Source organism: Chroicocephalus ridibundus, chromosome 4, assembly GCF_963924245.1.
Source record: "Chroicocephalus ridibundus chromosome 4, bChrRid1.1, whole genome shotgun sequence".
Taxonomy (NCBI): Eukaryota; Metazoa; Chordata; class Aves; order Charadriiformes; family Laridae; genus Chroicocephalus; species Chroicocephalus ridibundus.
The window spans coordinates 54,810,698-54,832,157 of NC_086287.1; the positions used below are offsets into that span (position 1 = coordinate 54,810,698).

Sequence of the window (21,460 nt, forward strand, 5' to 3'; positions counted from 1 at the left end):
AACAAGGCCAAGCATATGTGTATTTTAATATATTCCCCTCAATCCCGCAAATTTCTGCAGCAGTGGGGAGAAGCTCGCTGTGTATGCAGGACCCCCCATCTGTCAGCTCTTCACAGGTACATCAGGGTGATCTGACACTACCGCTGAAGTCAAACTGAGAGGGAGCAGTACCTTCCCCTGGCTCTGCTGCTCCAGCCAGGGGGTCTTCCTGCTTCCCCTCACACTACATACAGATTCTATGACCACAGAACAAGCAATTTCATCTGGCTGCTCCATCACCCCACTGCTGGAGGGGTTGACAGGTAACAGACAGGAAAAAGGGAATTCTTGCAGGTTGCTTTGACAGTCAGCTGCAACTGGAACAGGAACCCACAGCTGTCGATATGAAGAAAGTAGACTATTGCTATTAAACTGCCTCACAACTCTGCAAAATTATAGCCTCGTAGTCATCCTTTTTGTCCTCTCTGAGCTCGGGCCCAGCCTCAACAAGGCACCCTCGCCTGCTCCAGGCACACGGGCAGAGTTCTCCTCCGCAGCCACCGCTCCTGAAGCTCAGCTTTCCGCGTCAACACTCCACCTTTTTCCCTCGTCTCCTTACAACATCCACAGTCATTCCAGTGAGCCCACTCTGCTCACTGAAGTGGGCATCAGTACAAAAAAAAAATCAAAATGGAAAATTCATCGTGCACGGTATTTATACAACAATTAACTCATTCGAGAGCTTGTGAACTGGTTACGGACTGCTGCCACCCTGAGCAAGTCTTGAAATTCCTGTCAAACCCACAGGCTGTTTTCCTTTTATTTAGACACTTTTAACACACAAAAACACAACTGACATGGTGATCTCACACCTGTTTGTATAAATCAGTTATCTCTGTTTATATTAAGATTTTAACAGTTATTTAAAAGTTTGCACATTTAAAAGATTTCTCCTTTGGTTGGGCTTTTCTATATGGTCAATTTAAATTCATTAACTTTAATGGTAAATGTCAAAAGCCACACTGACTTCGAGTAACATTTATATCATAACATCTGATGCCAAGAAATCCTTCTATGCCATATACTTCAAAGATCTCAGTTGTTTTGAAGATGGATATTTTAGTACATGCATGTAGAGTAGCAAAATACACTAGTATTGCAATGCCTCCCCTCACAAGCAAACTTCAGATACTTCCACAAACTCTAAGAATCCTCAAAAGTTACGCCAGTAACTTTAACTTCAGTAGTTACCTTCAGTAATACCTACACTTAGATTCCATGCAAGTGTAGTGAGAACTAAATGCTCATAAACTTTGATGTGCATCTTCCCCAAAAATGCAGAAATACACTTTCAAAAGAAACAGAAAATATACTTTCTCAATGATAAAAGCAATCAATTAAGGAAGGAAACCAGCCTAGTAGTTACACTACAATTAAGTTGGAGCTTTGTTTACATTTTCCCCTTGGCAAGAAAAGGAAGTTATGTCTTCCAGATTTCCTGCAACAAGCTCTCTCTGCATTTCTAAAGCATTCATTTTTGTCCTGTAACTTGAACTTACAAGTTTTACAGAACAGTCGAAGGAGCATTGCACATGTTGACATAACGTGTTGTTCCTAAAAACGCACCAATCATACACGCATTTAATTCATCAATATCCTCATGTACCTCACGTATGCAGACTTTTTAAGATTGCACAGTTATGAGCGCCTCTGGAGTGGCTTTTTGTTTAACTATTTGCCAAAGCCAATCTGCCCTTTGAGCAGTCTGATGATGCCTTAACTCTTCCCTCTCCCTCCACAAGATTTGAAGCTTTTCAGATGCCCCATTTGAAAAAACAGATCTTTCAAAGAAGTCAAAGAAAAGTTTCAGAAGGAAAGCCTATTCGACTGTACTAATTAGAGGAGACATGCCATTAAAGCAACCCATTGCTCTTCATCTCATTTTAGACCAAGTTTTGTGCATCTTTCTCTTATCCACAACTGTCCTTTCACACTCAAAGCAAGTGGGTGCTATACCTCTCAAATAATGGAAGAATCAAAGGAGGTTTGGTAATTTCATCAATATATGAAAAAAAGTCAGTATTGCCCCCCCACCCCCCCACCCCCCCCCGGCAAAAAAAAAGCAGCAATCTCACTTCTCTCTCTACGCAGATGATCATTCCCACTCAACTCTCCATTCTCTACTAGCATGTTCATATTCAACGAACAAGAACAGTTTTTAGCTGGATCAGTTTTCAGATTAACAAAAATAGAAGGTTCACGTTAACTTAAAGGAAACAAGTTAATCTTGTATATGTGGAAAAAAAAAAAAGAAAAGACAAGTTCCATTTTCTTCCAAATTTAAAACAAGGATGGAACTCAGATTCACAAGATGTTCAAGCATTCTTATTACTGTTGGAGATCGCCAGTGCTTAAGAAAATTCAGCTTTGATGCAGGTAATGCCCATTCACAAAATGTGACATTTTAAATTTAATTCTCCAGAAAAATAAGAGTGTAGCTAAAAACAGAGTGAAGGGAGATGGGAAGAAGGAGAAAGGAAAGAAGTTCCCTAAGATGGTGGTGGGGAAATATCTAGATCTGCACAAGTCTGTTAATCCAAACTGGCACATTTTGAGCCAATAATCAACTGAGGAACTACACAGTAACAAAATTACATATTCTCAGCAGAGAAACTAAAGTGTCTTGAAAAACCTACAGTAAGATAAAACAAATTTTATTTTCCTTAAAATGGAAAAGCCACAAGTAGCGTGGACAGATCTTTTGGAAAGTTTGCTTTAGAACCATACGTTTGAGTAACATCATTTTCAGAAGCCTTGTAATTTAATCCTGAAAAACAGCTTTAAATAGTAAATGTTCAGGTTACAGCATCAAAGTTCTTGGTTAAATGCAGTTAAAAGACAAGCAGCCTTAATTCAGTGCATAAATATATACAAGAGTCACTTTACCAGGGGTTACCAAATCTTCAGGTTTGAGTCTAGAACTACAAAGTACTATTAGAGAGAGGATAATCTTATACTGGATGACAACCTTACTATGCTAGAAGACTATTTTGGCATTTCAAGTCCAAATGCACATTTCCAGGAGTGTTTGAAGGACTAAACCTTGCAGAGATTTTAATGACCAAGTAAAAAGTGGGAGGTACTTTCTGATCCAAATCATGTATCTTTTTATTAAAAAAAAAAGAGACACAGAAAATAATTCTCTTGCTGTTATATACATTCCTTTGCAGGAATTATGGTACTTACACCCAGCTCATCAGTAACAACTGCAGCCTCTCAGGAGCTGAAAAGTACTGACACAGCTTAGATTCTTCCTGGTTCGTTATCAAGGCTATCTCTACACCAAATGATGCAAAACTTCCTGTCTTGAGCATGCATTCTGTCAACTCAGCTTTTTCTACCGTCCCAGTGTCTGAAGTACAATAAACAACCCATTTCAAAAACTTCCTAGAAGTACCTCATTACAGACTGACAAAGGTATATTCAACTTAAAATGTCAGTATAAGCAATTTGATTGTATTTCAGTGATCTGCAGTCATTGCTAGAATGACTTTAAAGCAATCCATGAACCTATTAATGTTACCCTCTCTGCTCGCACTCTAGAGATTTTTATGTACTTGATTTCACTTGTTGAGACGCTTGAAATTGAGATGCCCATTACAGGCTGGGACAAGATATAGGATATCAACCTTTAATATACTCCCATACTTGATTAGTCTGTGATATTTTTTTTAAATGGCTAACACAGAATTCCACTACATATATGCCTACACCTCCCTTCTCCAAGATGAAATCTTCTGAGCATTCAGTTAAATACCACAAGCAGCTTCAGAGGTAGTTAACCTTCTATGTATTTTAAGAAACAGACATCTGGGTGCATGAGAGAAAACCTCTAAATGTCTCCACTTGTACAAAGTACTTCAGCACAACCTCATATTAAACACTACAGGACTTACATGGATGAGCACTATAATTATCACTGCAAAAAAGCTTCAAATAGGACTTGCATCTTCCTAGATGAATTCAAAGATCACCAAATCCACAGCAAATCCAGTTTCTCAATTCCAACAGTCAAGGAACTACTTCCCCCTCCCACCCCTTCACATCGAGTCATCGTGAGAACAAAGCTAAAGTAGGAGAAGAACAAAAAAGCTGAAGTTATAAGGCAGCACAAGACCAGAAAAATATTGTCTCATTGCATTCTGATTGGATTTGTCATTTTAGAAGGCTTTTTAGTCAGCTCTCAAGCAACTTTTCCAATATTGGGGTCAGGAGAAAGAGCAAAAAAAGGAAGTTTTGTCACTCATACTGATTATTTTTTAAAGCAATTAGAATAACCTACCTGTCACAGAAGTGTTTTACATACTTCATTGCAGTACAGAGACCTGAGGTAGCAGATAATGATAAGCAAAGCAGCATTCCAATTTCTCACTAATGCAATGTGATCTACCTGGTCACTCAAAAAAACCCATTTAATTTGCATATAAGTAGGTATACTAAGGTCTGATGCCTTCACAAGACCCTTCTTGTTCTCTGTATTCCAAGCCTTGATTGAAATCTCAGCACCAGACTATAAGAAACAACAGTCTTCTCTGACCCAAACTAACATCTAAAACACACACAAATACATTTTGCAGCTCTACTGATCACATAGAGCTTCTGCAAGTACCGGGTCACAAAGCAACACGCCCAACTAAAAGACCAAACAGCAGTCACTTATTACATTGCTGTTTCAACCAACTCCTTTGAGTTTAACCATTGTTACCATCAGAAGAAGTGCAAAATGGATTGACAATTATCCTGAAACAGATCTTGGGCAAGGCTTCCAAATTAGAGAGAAATCTCAGATACCATTAACTAGTTTGATCTATCTCCAAAACACTTCTCACTAGATAACACTGAAGATTTGAAGTGATGAAGAATGCTGGGAAGAAGAGAATAATCTTAAAAGCTACAAGTTAGCATACTGAAGTAATACTGTATCAAAAAGGACAGAACAGAAATAAAAAGGCTCTTTAAGAAGATGGGGAATGGCAGTAACAGTAGCACTAGAAAGAGATTCTTTAAGAGATATTTAAAAAAATTAAATTTTATCCTTTACAATTTATTATAGCGGACTAGAAACAGGATATGATAGGTAAGAAGAGACAAGCAAAGAGGGACAGAAAAAAGCATCCAGTATGATCACTGAATTCAGTCAAGATTTGAGGACAAAGATCAAAGAGGATTTACAAAATGATCAGACATTTATACAGATAACAGCTAGTGTTAGAACATCAAGTTGGAAAAATAAAGCAAGACCTCCAGAAGATACTTCTGAAACTTAGAAACTGATTTATGAAGATGCTATCCCAAAATGTTACACCCCCACACCTTACTGAAAGTTCTTCTTAATCAGTTTTGACTGCTGTAGATTTTTTTTGCGTGTTTTATCACTCTGCTATAATATAGTAATTCCTATTTTTCATTTAGAGAAATAGTTTAAACCCACTGATGACAGAAAATCCCCAACAGGCTGGACATCTGTCTGCAAGCCCACAGTTGTTAAAGGACACACTCAGTAGTGTTTGGTGTAACCTTGCACAACGCTTACACCCAAAGGAGTAATCAAATCAGATTTAAATTCAATTAAGTATATAGTTATGTACGTACTTCAATCCAACATGTTTTAGGCAACACAGTCCCACCCCCCACTCCCTTTACCTATCCAACCTTGCCTCTACACTGTGCCAGCAAACAAACTTTCCATAGCAGTGTGATGACCCAGATCAGGGACACAATCTGAAGTTATTTTGTGTTTCAGTGGTTTATTTTTCAGACAGATTAGTTTCCTGCAACGCTTCAGAATGAAGTCATGTAAACGGCTCTACTAACACAGCTGAGGGGACTGTGCAAGAAGCAGGAAAAAGCAGTTGTGGACTGCAAGCCTTTAAGCCAATTTTGCCACTAAGCATCTATCAAAAAGCTCAAGGCCATCGTTATGCAGTAAAAAAGCTACCTGCCATAGTCCCAAGGACAGAGAAATGAGAGACTTCAGATCCCCTTTAGTTTCGGGTGAACCTCTGCCATGATCTGATTGCTTTGGTTGAACACTGGAAACTAAAACACCACAGACAGAGAATAAGATGATGACAGCAAAATGTCAAAACTTCACAGAACTTCAGATAGCAAGGTGTGAAATAAGTGTTGCATATGCCATCACTGATATTCAACTCCTTCCTATCCATTTTTCCTCTTGCCCATTTCTACTCCACCCAACACACAATTTTCACTGTTTCGACATAAAAACACATGAGGATTTCCTGTCTCCTAGCACCCATTCATGACACAGAAGGCATCACTACAATTGGCATCCTTCTTGGGAGACATGCAGGACAAACTGGTTAGGCACAAAATGTAAGACTAACATCAAACTTTGCATCTGCAGTCCCTTCTTGTTATAGTTCAGGCATTCTGGTGAGCCAACATACGAAAGAGCATTCTAAAAATCCATAATAGCTTCTGTCCGAAGATTTAAAGTTACATTGACAAGCCTTATTGTTGAAAGAACCTGGGTGATTAAACAGATCAATAACTACATGACTCACTGGAAGCTCATCTAACATTCACATCCCATCTAGGATTCCCAGTTTCCACTGCATGCACAATGACGTTTGTGCATCAGTTTTCCAGACTTGTGTGAAAAAGTGGTACAAGCCATTGATTTGATAACAGAAATCAAAACTCATGTAAATGTGTTCAGAAAAAAAAAAAGAAAACTAAGAGTTAAGACTGAAACTAGCAGTTTTATACCAGGATTTGTCGTAAGAGCACTAAGATTCTCATAACTATTATTAAGAACACGGTTATTTCTTCTTAAAAGCAATCTCACATTTTACCTATAGAACTGTTGTTTGATTATTTCAAACTACATGCAGCCCATGCAAGATGTCCGTAGGATGTTTTGATTCATCTTTTTGTCTCCGAAAGGCAGTCAGCCATAACTACCTTGGTCATCACCGAGCAGCCAAGACATCACAATACACTCCCCTTTTCTTGCATGTGGGCTGGTGTATCAAGACCAAACTAGCAACAGGGTGGCAGGAGGGACAGAGCTAGCATCACACCTCCTCCTACGGCCACATGCAGGACTACAAGACACCTCAACACCAACACAGCCTGCAAAGCAGGACAGAGGAAGACTTTGTCCGAGCCTAGAATTCATCTCTAAAAAGCCTCTAGGATAATTGTCATCAGTGACAGCTGTAAAGTTGACATCATGTATGCAGCAACTTAAAAGACTGCTTTCAAAACAGAGACTCAATATTTTGTTAAGCCTATTCATCAAGCTCTGACAGCCCCACTGAATTAAATTCAAACAGCTGGCTGCAAAGACAGCATATTCTACTACAAGGACAAGCTACATACCTTCACAACACAAAGTTTTGAGTTTCTCAGACAAGCTTGAAAGCCAAGAGGGGAGAAAAAAAAATTAAAAAAAAAATCACTACAAGTCCATGCAAGTCTTCCAGGAGAGCTCATAAAAATAATTCTGTTCTTTCATGTATGACTCTTTGCAAATCAGTCAATGCCAGCTATAGGCATTACTACTGTATCTATGACTCAGCAAGGGAATCTGGACATATGAAGAAAATTCACTTACATTAGTAAAAGGCAAGGATTTAAAAAAAGCCAGCAATTACAATAATGCCACAGAAAATGATCTGTAATGACTTAAGCCTATGTTTCTTGCATGTTTACACATGCAAAATTAGATTAGAATGTCAAACCTGTTTATGTATTGGTTAAAGTTTGAAAGCAAGTAAAACAATGCTTAGTGCAGCTGAGCCGAAATACAAAGGATTCAATAGCTTCTTTCCTCTCCAGTGAACAGAAACAAACACTGGCTGCACATTCTACACAAAACACTGAACTCTTATTTCCAAGATTACCTGTATGTAGTCCAACTCTGAAGTCTAACTTTAAATCTGAATAAAAAACAGAGAGAGCAATTGGCAGCTTCATGTTGTAACTTAGGACAGAAGCTTTATTCACCAAGTCAGTCATCAGAGGTTTACATATAAGCACGAACAGATAGCAATATTTACACAACATTATTTTATACAGCAAAGTAGCAAGTTCTTAAATGGCTCAATTATGCTTTGGTCCATCAACTGAGACTAGTTAGAATTAAATTATTCCAAGAAGGCACAAAACATCACAAGCCATACCTTTCCAATACATTATCTTCATCGAGATTTTCTACAAAATAAGCGCTCAGACCTTGCCTTTTAAACAACACAGTCCAGAGAGTCTGTGTTGCTAAATAAAAGACACTTGTTCCACATCCTCAAAAATAATCTCCACAGAATTTTTTTTTATGTTGACAGCAGACTGTTAGTCAACAAGGAGAGGAGTGGAGCAAGGAAGAAGAAATTTTTTCATTGATTCCTTAAGCAAAAGGTTCAAATAGAGAGGGATATAAACTCATTGGATCTAAAAAGCAATTCCTCTCCTTGCACCTCCCTGTGTGAAGAATACTAATACATAACTAGGATGAAAGTGGTCCACGGTTTACGTTTGAAACAATAAAGGAGAATCTTAGTAGTCTAATCCTCTTCCCTAACATCTTTCAGACAAAGAGGATAAAGCTTTAACTCATCAAGCTTCTCAGTGCCTCGAAAAAAGTTATGAGCACCAAAAATTTTGTATCTGAGTTTCTGTTTTTATTTTCTCCCTTTCTAAATGACAACAGCGCATGCAATATGTGGTAAAACCTGAGGTAACCACATCTCAGCAGTGCATCTGCCAAACACTTTAGATTTCGGTATTACGTTACACGGGTCTGGAGCAAAGCCTCAAGCGATGCCACATTCCCTAAGCAAAATTCTCACGCAAGTAGACTATCATTGTACCAACACTTATTTTGCTGCCTTACTGCCATATTTTACACTAGCAGTTGACATGTGTGTCATCTTTCACCCAATGGCCCCAAACGGGATGGCAGGGGAGAGGCGAGGAGAAGCGCGAACCGACAGCAGAGCGCTATCCCACCGGCGGCAGGAATATTCCAGAGGCAGAGGCAGGCACAGCACCTACAAAGCTCCCCAAGTTTCCCCAGGAGCACCGCGGCAGCACCGACACGGAGAGGGGCAAGACGGAACCCCACCTCCCGCGGCCGGGCCGAACTGCCCGAGCGGGACCCACAGCCGGCGGCTGCGGTGCCCCTCGCACCGGCGGGACCCCAAGCCCCGCACCGGCTCCTCCGTGAGGCGGCTCCCACAACCCCCCCGCCGAGTGCTCCGCGGGGAGCGGCTCCGGGGCCGCCCCATCGCCGGGGAGCCACGCCGTACCGGGTAGCAGAGGGGGCATTAGGGCAGGATCCGATGGCGAGAAGCGGCAGAGGCGAGGCCGCTGCGGGCGGTCCGGACCGGGGCCCGCCCGTCCCCGGGAGCGGCATGAGGAGAAGGGCCGCTCCCTGCCGCGGGAGGCCTTGTGGGGCGGTGGGGGCCCGCACCCCGGCCCCGCCGCAGCAGCGGAGCTGCGGGCTGGGAGCGACGAGGCGGGAGCAGGGACGAGCCTGCCCACCGCCTGCCCGGCGGGGCGCGCACCCGGCCCCAGCTCAGGCAACCCCGCCGCGGGGGCGTCGGCGCTCTTCGCCCCCTCCCCTCTGCGGCCGTGACACCGAGCCCGGTCCCCCTCCCGGACCACGCTCCCCGCGGCAGCCTCACCTCCGGCAGCCCCTCGCCGCCGCCATCCTCCCCGCTCAGCACCGCCCGCTCCCTCCCGGTCCCGCTCCGGCCGCCGCCATTTTGATCCAGAGCCCCGGGCTCGCCCGGGCGGGGGGGGGAGCGGGCACCGCGCCTGCGCAGTGGCGCTGCGGCGCCCGGGACACGTGGTCCGCGCGGGGGGGCGAGAAGAGGAGGGGCGGGGCGCGCGGGCACCGCCCGCTGGGGGCGGGCTGCGCCTGAGGGGGCGCGCGACATGGCGGGACGGGTGGTGGGTCTCTTGTCAGAGCTGTGGTGTGGGAGCAGGGGAGGGGGGCGGCGCCGTGCGGTGGTACCCGTGGCTAAGGGGAGCTCACGCCTTCGGGGGACTCCTGGCAAAGGGACCAGAAGGCGTCACTCAGAGCCTTCGCGGTTTCCACTCAGCCCCGGGCTTTGGGGGGCTTCACCTGCCAAGTGGCGAAATGGAGGAGGGTGGGCAGGGTGCCGTGGGGCTGCCCGAGCATAGGGAGCCCGTGGGCCTGGTGTCGTGAGGCAGCGCTGGGACCGCAGGCCAGGTGTGGCCCTGCCGCCAGCCCACACGTGCGTGTTTTGCCTTGTGTGACAGATCTCACAGGTTTGTTATCCCCAGGTACAGAGGTGTTTGCAGCGTAAGTGGTTCGTCAGCACATGTTCTTTGTCCTTGAGACTTCCTTAAGCTGCTTATATTCAGCATATGTTTAGCTCCTTGCTTTGAGTTACAAATAGGCCACAGTCAGATTCTAGTTTTACTGTTCACACTAGGAATACATACTGTTCACCTGGAAATAAACTCCCACCATCTTCCCCATTTCTGATAACCTCTCTCAGCATTGGGAATCAGTATTTCACACATCTAGGTGAAACACCACTCCTGCTGTATTTTCTTCAAAGAAAGGTGCATGTAGGTACAGTAAGGATGACAACGTACAGGCACCATGTTTATAAGGTCACTGTTTTATAAATCAGAGAACGTGACCTCAAAAAACTCAGAGTTTTATTAGAACAATAAAACCACTTAAGCCAAACTACTTGTGCTTTCTAAAAGAACTAAGCACCATGTGTCTGTCTATGAGAAGGTCTGAGAAAAGAGTTTCATGCAAAGGCCAAAAGTCTGATGAATTCACATGTCAGAAAGTCTTCAGCAAGCTGAAAGCCACATCTGTGATCATTCGTTGTGGGTAAAGGCGAGCTCTGACTGATGATATCCCCTCCTGGCTTTGCTGACAGTCCATTTCTGGAGGGAAGCCTTCCTCCCACTTGGCATTGCGCTCTCCTCCAACCATCTCTGTAATTAACTTGCCTGACTGAAGCAGACCTCCCTAACTACCACTTGGCATAACATCCCATAATGCTGAGCAGCTTACCAAGAAGTTAGGAAAAAAACAACCTCTAATGTATTTGTCCATGCTGTAGGGTGTTTTCTAACCGGTTTCAGCCTAAAAATGGAGGAGAAAGACAGTTTGTTGGGCTGATGGACAGAATTTTGTACTCCGTGGGAGTTTAACTGTCTTAGTTATTGATACGGTCTCCGACATTGTAGTATCCAAGAGAACCACAACCTTTGTCTTCCGTATCCGCGCAGTACCAGAGTGAGAGGAGGGAGTTTTTATAATAGCAATTTAATAGATAAAGTTCACACAGCCAGGGTTATGCTTTTATCTGTTCAAGGGGGACTATTCTCTGTAAATATTGTGTCTTTGCAAGCTGTTGTTGCTGTTGTTGGGAGAGCTAATAACACTGACTGGCCGCTTTAAGCTGTTGCCTGATAGAGCCTTCCCATCTTCTACTTCTGTCTCTTTTCTTGCGCCTGCCCTAAACCGCGTTCCATTCCCTGCTGTTAGGAACCGTGATTGTGGAATACCACATACACAGCATTCAGCTTAGTCCTGTTTTACCCTGGTTTTCTGTAGAAAGGTGGTATATATGACCATATTGCCTGCCTGCGCATATATGGGTTTAGCTCTATGATGTCTGTGCTAAAAATTTTTGAATTCATTGATCTGTTTCTCATTTGGGTCCATGTAGACACCGCAACTACAGAAAAGGCTTTGTTTGTTTTAGCCATCAAAGTCCAGCAACCAACAGACACAAACCTGGAGGAAACTAAACTGCAGTACTTTTAACGCACATGGAATTGTTAATTTAAATATATCTGTTAGGAGAAATGGTTGCAGCCGAGGTGCCTGAAGATCAACAGTGTGAGACAACCCCTGCCTCTATTTGCCATTCATGATTTATAATATCATTGTTACAATTTTAGCAGTGGCTTGCCGGGACCAGCATAGAAATAAGAACCAGTTGAAGTTTAAGATTCAGGTCACAGAGCTTTTAGACTGAGGGGAAATAGGGTGCCAGCTTGGTTTTCAGGTGACGAGAACTAGTTATGAATTTGTTGCCAAAGTTCTGTAGGTAAGCGAAAAAATCCATTCTTCCCTCCAGCGAGCCTTGCTCATAATCTTACAGGTAGTGAAAATGAGAAGAAGGGATGGAAAAGAAGAACGGATGTTTGCTTTATTAGTGTTTTTTTATATTCTAATATTATAAACCCAAGTGTAGTCAAAATGGATGGTTAGATTGAAGTACCAAGATCCTGCTCACCAATAATCATCCTTTTAGCAGCTAAAATAAACCTTCTCTCTCTTATGACTCAGAGACAAACGGTGTGTTGAGTAACAACTTGAGGAGACATCTGGCAGGCTGGAAGTGAGGAAGGCCACCATTTGCTTTCGCTTCAGACTTTTCAAAGCATAGAGGTAACCCCTTGACTGCAGTGTCATTACCTCTGAGGACTGCGTGGTCTCATGGGCTAGACAGCTGTGAAGCATGCCAAAAGTAAGCTGACCAGCTCCTTCTGCCACATGGGGCCTTGGTGCAGGAGACAGGTTATAAAAAAATGCGTTACAAACCTTGCTGTGGAGGAGGGGGAAATGGAAGCTCATTGCATTTATGTGCAGGTGAATATGTTTTCTGAGATGAGAGGATAGGAGATTCACACCATCTGAAAAACACCCCTAGAGCATGTGCACACACATCACTTCCCTGGTTATAATCCTCACACTGTGCTCTCAGAAATAAATTCATCTTCCATTTTTAGCAGGATTGAGGTATGTTTGGTTTGAATGATTTAAAATAACCGCTTGAAGTCCTAATGAGCAAAAGCTTACATATGCCTTAAGTATTGTAAAATGCCATTTTTTTAGAACAAAGTACAGAATGAGATACTGCTTGAGCCACACAATGGTTCTCAGTACCTCCACTCATGCAGAGTGCTGTAACGCTTTATTCATGTTTTTGCTGGGACTTCTGTGAAATACTGATGGTAATCACGGTATGTACACATTGCATTTTATCTCCAAATTCAAGAGTGTTAGTAGGAAAAATTGATTATGTGCCACCACTTATTAAAAATAAAACCAACCCAGCTGTCTATTGTAGTTCATTTACCCTTCATTTGCACTAGGAAGCTCAAGCTTTGAAACGCTGTCTGGATATTTATCAGAGCTTACTAAAGAGAAAATACACTTGGGAGAAAAAACCAACAACAACAGTTCACTTGCATTGATTCTTTTTTTTGACCATGATTCATTTCTTAGACTTTTGGATGTTTCATTTGCTTTTCATTCCACATGTGTACCATTTATTATTATTAATTGTGTATTTGTTTTGCTGTGTTGTGTGGAGGCCCTAATCAAAACTGGGGTCCCGCTGTGCTGGATGGTATGCCAAACTCAGATTACAGAACATGCTCTAGAGAGTTTACTAATTAACTGGAAGGCCTTATCATGCAAGGCACAGAAAACCTCCTGCAAACCAGTGAGAAAACTGGATGTGCGTAATTTTCGGTGAGAGTTGGGGTCACACCACATGTTGCAGGAGGTACCTCTGAGTGCCTACTACAGAAATAGTGTCAGCTGCCTTACTTAGAGAACGTGATTCTGGTTTTATCCTGACTTGTTTTTTTAGTGTGTGTATTTCAATTCAATTTTATGGCACTCAGGGCAGTAAATCATGGCTAAAGAAAAGCATAGAATACTTTAAAGTATTATCTGCTTATTGGTAACTAATCCACAATAACTGAAACCTAAAGGGCTGATGCTTATTATGTTAAACAGGCTTCATTTCTATCAGTGATAATGATGAGATTCTGCAAATGTATAGATCTGGATTGTTACTAGCTCTTTAATTTTATTCTTTGTCTGTTGCCTTTCTGACTAGCTGAGCTTTTCTTGCTACCAAAACGACTTTAAAATTTCATAGAAGAAATGTGTTCACTACACTCATATACACATTGCTCATTATACACCATCCGACAGCTCCTCAAAGAATAGACTGAAGTTGGCATGCAAGCCACAATAATTGGATTTCTATAATCAGTGATGGCAGAGCAAGAGATGCGCTTCCTTGCGTGAAATGGGAGGCGTGGAAGCACAGCTGTGACAGCAACATGCTCCTTCTGCCTTGATTTTGCTCATTCCTCAAGTCACCAGATCTTCACACAGAGACGAAGAAAGCCCTGTGATCTGGCAAGAGAGCAGAGGAAGGGAGGAGAGCGTAGAGGATTTTGTTTGCTGTTAGCAGGAGAGAAGGGGGCAGCCCTGGGGCAGCTGTGATGGGGACTGCCATGGAACCACCCTGGGATCTCTGCCTGATCTGTGAGGAAGCAAATTCCCCGCCAGCATTTGAGGAAAGCTATGGGGCACACGGCCACCCTGCGCTTCTGGGAAGCCTGGCAAATTTGATGAGGTGAAATAGCTGCATCCAGCAGGAACAAAGTACAAGCTGTTACCTTGAAGGAGGTGTTAAATAGGCCCTGCCCAGGACAGGTCGCAGAAAATACGCATGCATCGTGAGCCTTTGAAGAAGCAGGAGGAAAAGAAGTGACATTAGAGTCCCAAGTTAAGGTGGGGAGGCCTGGGGACAGATGTCTGTTTGTGGGACAACCCGGCACCTCAAGAAATGAAGACAATGGTGGTGATCTATGCCAGGAGGTTAAACCTTACAAAACTAATGGCCTGTGAAGTCTGTGGGGTGACAATGTTGAGCATCCCATGGTCATTACATTGAGACAAACTTGCATTGGGAGACACAATTAGGATCTCACATTTAAGCACACAGAAATAACTGTTCCGCCTGTGTGACCTTTATGTAGCTAACTTCTGCCTGTGCACATGGAAGATCTCTTCACTCTGATCACCAAGGCATATCCTGAAAGGAATATTACCTCCTTGTAAATCAAATGTCATTTGGATTAACCTTTAGTTGTGTCCTTAAAAGGGTTTTTTTATGTGTGCAGTTTGTTTGTTGTTACTGATGGTCCTGTATCACTGATGCTTTTGGTGAGGGTATAATCACCCGCCCTGTGGCTGCATTCCTTGGTAAATGCGCTTTGTAATTTGTCATTGTAGAGAAAAATGCCAAAACCAGACCACTGCTGATGATGGCAATTGCTTGGCTTGGCTGCGGATACCTGCACTGCTGGTCTTCTACCACTTAGTATTTTATCAAATGATCCCTTTTTTTTTCCAAAGGACCCATTTTGGTGAGCAATGTGCACAATGTAAGATGGTCGCTGAATAAGCAGTTATTCAATATATCGATCTCTCCTCAGTTCACTATGGCACTATGCCTGCTTTGCTGCACACTTCAACCTCTGCTTTAAATGCCCTTTCTGTGGCATCGGAATGCTTCACAAACACTAATGAATTTTCAAAAAAGCAGTTGTTATATCCACCCTGTAGATTACAATGTGAGGCACAGGATTATTCAAGTGGAGAATCTGCTTGTTGTGGGGGCTCAGTTAAGGTACATGGGTGCTTACAGGTGTTTACCAGTACTGTAGCACTTGCTGTGTTCAGTGCGTGTTTCCCATTGTTCAGTTGCAGCTGTGAGTCTGCCCTTTTGCAAATTTGGCACCAAGATTTCAAGCCAAGCAATCAGAACATGAAGAGCTAAACACAACTTATGAAAAGTTTAAGTGATCAGCTGATTATTACATTGCAGTTCTTTGGCAGAGGCAAGGTTGGATCCCCGGGAGAGTACTTAGCTATGAGACTGTCCTTTTTCTTCCTGGAATTGCTTGCCTAATGCCATCTGCACCTTCCAAGTTCTGCAACATGCTGAGCAAAGGTCAACATATGGACGACATATTTTTACAATGCACATCCCTGATGTATACCCAGAACAGGTCCATCCTATAAATCATCTATCTGGTTAGACCCTGCTATGGCCCATTTGGATCTGGATGTCATAAAGTGCAGTTACTGATGTTTAAAATGAAAACTGAAATTTTGATGTTAAAAATCCATTGAAACGTAGTTACAGCTTCTGAAGTTACATAGCATCAGCTAAATTCATAGCACTGGCTTGAATTTTTCTATGTGCTTAATGTATGGATAAACTAACTAACTGATAAGTTCATGCTGTAAAGATGATAGTAGATGATTAGTGGGAAAATACATGATACAAGAACTAATGATATGCATCTAAAGCCTGTGCTTTGTATTCAAGTTGCTGAACCGGTAATCCTCCTGAGATGTTGCTTGATCAACAGTGGACGAATCTTGCGAAGTTATTACTGCTACTTGCACTACTGCCTTAATAAAGAAACCTGGATGATGAAGCTGTTGTCAAGCTGAGTGGTGTCTGGACAAGACTGAGTGAGTCTGGTTTCTGAAAGAGGTAGGGTTAGAAATAAATTGAAGCAATCAATCATTGCCAGTGAAAGGGCAATACTAACAACACCTTCAGATGCTGAAAGTTTTTGGAGTACCAAGTGAGAGCAACAGGCAGAGTAACCAGCGGTCAGAGGGAGAGGTGACCTGGAAAGAAGCAGTCAACATGATGGAGATCTAACCTCCCTAAAGAGAGCTGAGCACAGTAAAGGATTGCTCTCAATCAGCAAAATCAGCAAGTCTGGAAGACAGTCACCTTCTCCACTACTGCTCTTTTTAAACTAAACAATTCCAGTTTATTCAGTGTTTCCCTGTGGATGTGTTTTGTAGTTCTTGATCATTCTCCTCACACTTCTTTGTTGTCTTTGTGATTAGTTGACATCTTTCTTGAAGTACAGGTCCCAGACTGGAAGCCAAATTGCAGCACAAGTTTTACCAGTAGGATGTGCTGTAGGGGACTCCTTCAAATACTTCACAGACGATGCTTTTGTACCTATCTCCCAATTCATGAACAGCAGCTTTTGTACCTATCTCCCAATTCATGAACAGCAGTGTAATGCTGAGCCAGGTTTAATGTGTCATTTAGTACATCTCTGACATTGTCTTCAGCAAAATTATTAAGCCAACTTTTTATCTTCTTGTGTTTTATGCTATCGGTTATCCTGGGTGCAGAATATTCTGCCCTTTGTTATTTGTCTAAATTTTGCCTCATTTATGCCAGATTGCCTGTGACTGAGACAAGTTGGCTTCTTGTTACGTGCATCTCCTGTTCTTTCTTCGCTTTGGGTTACCCTGCAACCATGCCATTCATATTTTTCTAAGGAAGTACCGATTTTCTGAGACCCCTTTTCCCCTTGGGCATATTTTTGTTAGGATCTGTGAGTTTATTGAATTTCACAGAAAGAGCTCACAATCTTTATTTTACTGTTCTTCCTGACTCCCTTCACGAAAACGAGGAACACCTGTTATCATCTCAGCTACCTCTCCTCTCCACATTCTCAACCAGTTCCTCCCTACTGCTTGCAATGAAAATGAAAAGTGAGCTCTTTTCTAGCTGTATTCTAAATAAACACATCACCAGTGTCTTCCAAGAGTTTGCTGGACAATCTGTTCTGTATCTTTTTTTTTGGCCTAATATAAGCGCAGATGGCAAAGTCTCCATTATTTCCAAATCTGGAGCTTTGGCTGATTCTGCTAGCTGCTCTCAAAAAGCCTTGTCTTGCATGATCTGCCCTGTTTACGTCCCCATGACACCACCCTTTTGCATATCCTTCTGTATCATTATCCATATGTTAATATTACAGTAACATGGATTATCCCACTCTCAGTTGTGCAAATTCAGTTGTAAGTGGGTTATTGCATTTAAGGTTCCCAAAATTTCTTCTTCCTGTGTTTCTTGCATTAATATACAGATATCTGAGATGTACAGGGAATTTACTCGCTGTCCTTCACAACCTGCTTATGACCCTTAGGAACACAAAGCAAAGATACCGTCCCCGCTTCTTCAGAAGGTGGACCAAACACCTACCCAGTAATTTGTAGAACAGTGTTTCAGTGCTCAAAAAACCCAGTCCTGCTGCCGCTACCATTTATGCAGAAAAAATGCTCATTTCCAAGATGTATCTCTCACTTCCTTGCCCTTAATTCATAACTGGAAGAAATAAAAAGAGTACAAGCTGAATTCCCTGCTGCCTCACCCTCGCTCTTCGCACCTTGCTGTTGCTTCTGATCCCTTCAGGCTCTCTCCTAGCAGTATCCTTGGCACTCACATGGATGAAGAGCACAAGGAAATAATCAGTGAACTGGCGGGGCTTCCTCATCTCTTTCCAGGAGTTTGAATGCACTTCTCTTGCAGCAGCAGGACAGAGTAGTGTATGGGTCTGCCCTGTTCAGGAGAGGTTGATGCCACTTTTTGTTTCCTCCATGGAGGTTGCGTGTCTTAGGATTTTTGGGGAATGTGGCTTTTTTTCCTTCACCCTGAGTGCTAAATCCTTGCTTGCTGCCTGGACCCTGGCTCTTTGACTTCAAAAGCAGCTGATGTCTTGGAAGAGCACCTTGCTCACCCCCAGCTACTGTTGCTTCTGCAGACTACTCCAGCTGGCCAGCTTTCCTTCTCTGCATGTTGATCTTAATAAAGAGTTTGAGAAGCAAAGTTAATTAGAAACTCCTGTCCTGAGGTGCTCTCAGACTATGCATGAAGACCCAAATCCTGGAAAGAAGGAAGCTACGAAGCATAATCTGAGGGTTTTTTGCCTTAGAAGGCCTCTGACTGCGAGGTGCATGAAACACCAGAGTTGGCTGTACCGCAGCTGGGACCGACCCATGTTTTGCTTCCGGACAGTAGCAGTGCTGATCATGCCAGGGAGATCTACAATTCCACACCGAGTCACAAGGCATTTCAGGGATAAATTAAATGTTATTAACAGGTTTTGGTTAATAATGAACAGTTAATGAAAACCTATAACTCCTTTTAGGAGATCCAAGATGATGTGAAGAGTGTTAGCAAAGTTTCCTCTTAGAGAAAAAGGAGGAAAAGTGGATAGAAAATCACACAAATATTGACACTCAGACTCTGATGAGCCTTTTAAACATGAAGATAAGATCTGAGGAGGTTGTGTATGAACTTTTATACATCCTGTTATTTTCATGGGAAAACTGCTGGAGATGAGGGACTGTATCCCCAAGTCATCACAATCGAGGATTAGAATTTGTTGCATCAGCCTGCCATATATATATAGAATGAGTAGTATGAGTATATCCAATGCAAAGCATTCAAGCTAACAGAAGGGGTTACAGCAGTTACCTGAATGAGATGGTTGCCCTGGAAGCCCCTTGTAAATAGAAGCAGGTTTAAGCTGCGTCAGATGTATGTTCTATGTTGACTGATGATTCACAGGTCTTTTGATGCAGAGTATAGGTGCAGATCTTCACAGATAAAGTCAGCCTCAAGTGCAGTAAACTGAAATGGATAGAACATCACAGTGGTTTAAATTATAATTTGTTGAAAGTCTGGTTTTGCTTATGTTTCAAGCTTTTGACTCCGCCTCCCCTTTTGCCTTTGAAGTTAACATTCATTGTACACTGATCTTTGTTTTCTCCCAAGCACTTTCATCCTCTGCTCCAGGCCATCCCATGCACATGGGAGGAGATCTGTGCAAAAGGCTTTTTTAAAATCCCTCCTTAAAATTAACTTCTGCTATGAATCTTAGGAGCAATAGTATGCTGCTACTGCTTGCTGTGCTGCATATGGCATTTGCCTTGTTACTCCTCGCTTTTCCCACCACATGTACATTTGTTTTTGGCTCAAGCTCTGTGCTCTTTGAAAATAAAAGAGCTTGATGTGCCAGAAGGTGTTACCTTGGTAAGACCAGCTTTTCTTCTGTAGACCTCTGCTGCTGCCTGGGGATATGAAAGCAGAAGTGCTTGTGAAAGTGGTGTTTCAGGGTAAAGATAGACTTCTGAGGTTTTGTTGGGACAGTGACTCCACCAATTCTTTTTATGATATTGGAGAACAAAAATGGATTGATGTCAGATCCTGATAATTTCCCCCTCTGGTGTCTGTTTCTCTCTGTACTTTGCTTTCTAAGAGTTGTTTTATTTGGCCCGTTCAGGCTGTAGTGTAGCTCCTGCAGTAGTTTGTATGTAGATACATGGATAGTCTTGTGGCATAACATCTATTGGCAGTCCGTACCCTGCTGAATTAAACCTGTGCTGTGGAGACACCAATCTTTTCACCAAGTCTTTTCTCACAGCAGTGGAGCTAGCGCAGCCGAGCTCTTACGTCCACACATCACTGCTTGGGGATATTAACATGACTCCAAGAATAGTACAGATGTTTAGCAAGATGTTGGGCATTTCCAGAGCTAACATCATCTCTACCAGCACAGGAATATCTGCATTTCTTTGCTGTGCACCAGAAATGTGTCCTTAGATTTCTATGGGCAGAATGCACTTTCAGTCTTTAATTCTCTGTGAGCAAACTTTGGACATAAAAACAAACATTGCAGGCAGAAGACAAAAATGTCAAAGATCACCCACTGAAACGAATTACCTGGCTCCGGTCTGTGCCCCAGGATTACATCATCATCCAGAGCTGAACATGGCAATTACTTTGTGATACCTACCCACAACAGAAGAAAAAGCCAAAAGGTTATGTGTTCTTGGGATCTGACGAAAAAAAGAAACATGGTGATTTTAAAAGTCAGTAATAAGTGCGCTGATTTTCAAAGTAGGCACAGTTCATTTCTCCAAATTGTAGGAATCGGTACTAAGACTTGCTTGCTTTTGCAAGAATGCCTCCAGCTAACGACTGCCAGCCATTGGGATCAGTTTTGTGTGTTGTCCAAACTACAATGTGTTGAACATTGCCGTTCATGGGCCGTCCCCTCCCTCTGTCTAGGTTGGCCCAGTGCCACTGTCTTCAGCGGTACAGTGCTAGCTCATACCAGCTGTGAATCAAGACTATCATTTGCTTATTCATCATATTCCAAGGGAAAAATATAAATAGTATTTAGCTCTCTTTACTGCTCCCTACAGAAAAACTAAGGAGTCTCATCTTCATTTAAACAGAAGGGAAAAGTAAAATACTGTTAAAGTCTTGAAATTTTAGTGTCTCAAGTAAAAGGGCAAAAAGCTGATGTTGTCCCACTAAAATTGGCAGGAACGTTCTCACAGATTGGTGGATGTAGGATGAATCCCCAATTTGAAATGAAGGCCCTTGTGGGAAAGCAACGGAAGATCATCGAGGAGGACTGTAAATACGCTCAAGTGACTTGCACCTGGGGTGCTGGGAAACACATATACACATATATCACGCTAATTGTTGTTCAGTCCCGGGTGCTTGCAAGTTGTCGTGGTTTTGGCTGGATTGGCCAATCAGAACGACAGATGGCCCTCCCCCGCCTCTCTCCTCAGAGAGGAGAGGAAGAGATAAGGAGATTTATGAGTTTAGAAAAAGAACTAAACTACTTTAATGAAAATAATAATAAATAAGAAAATAGTAAATAATAGAATAAAAAAACTAAAGAAAAAAAAGTATAAAATATATACAAAACCATATCCAGCTCCCAGGATGATGGTCGCGTC

The 21,460-nt window shown here is 42.5% G+C and overlaps 1 protein-coding gene across 2 annotated transcripts in view; it reads right to left on the reverse strand.

Annotated features, from left to right (window-relative positions):
• The window catches only part of BTBD7 (BTB domain containing 7), a 54,129-nt gene extending 44,360 nt beyond the window's left edge, over positions 1 to 9,769 (reverse strand). For both annotated transcript variants that reach the window (XM_063332617.1, XM_063332615.1), the window contains exon 1: positions 9,690 to 9,769. The gene's annotated coding sequence lies outside the window, so the exon portion shown is untranslated. The remainder of the gene's footprint in view (positions 1 to 9,689) is intronic.
• Positions 9,770 to 21,460: the final 11,691 nt, after the last annotated feature.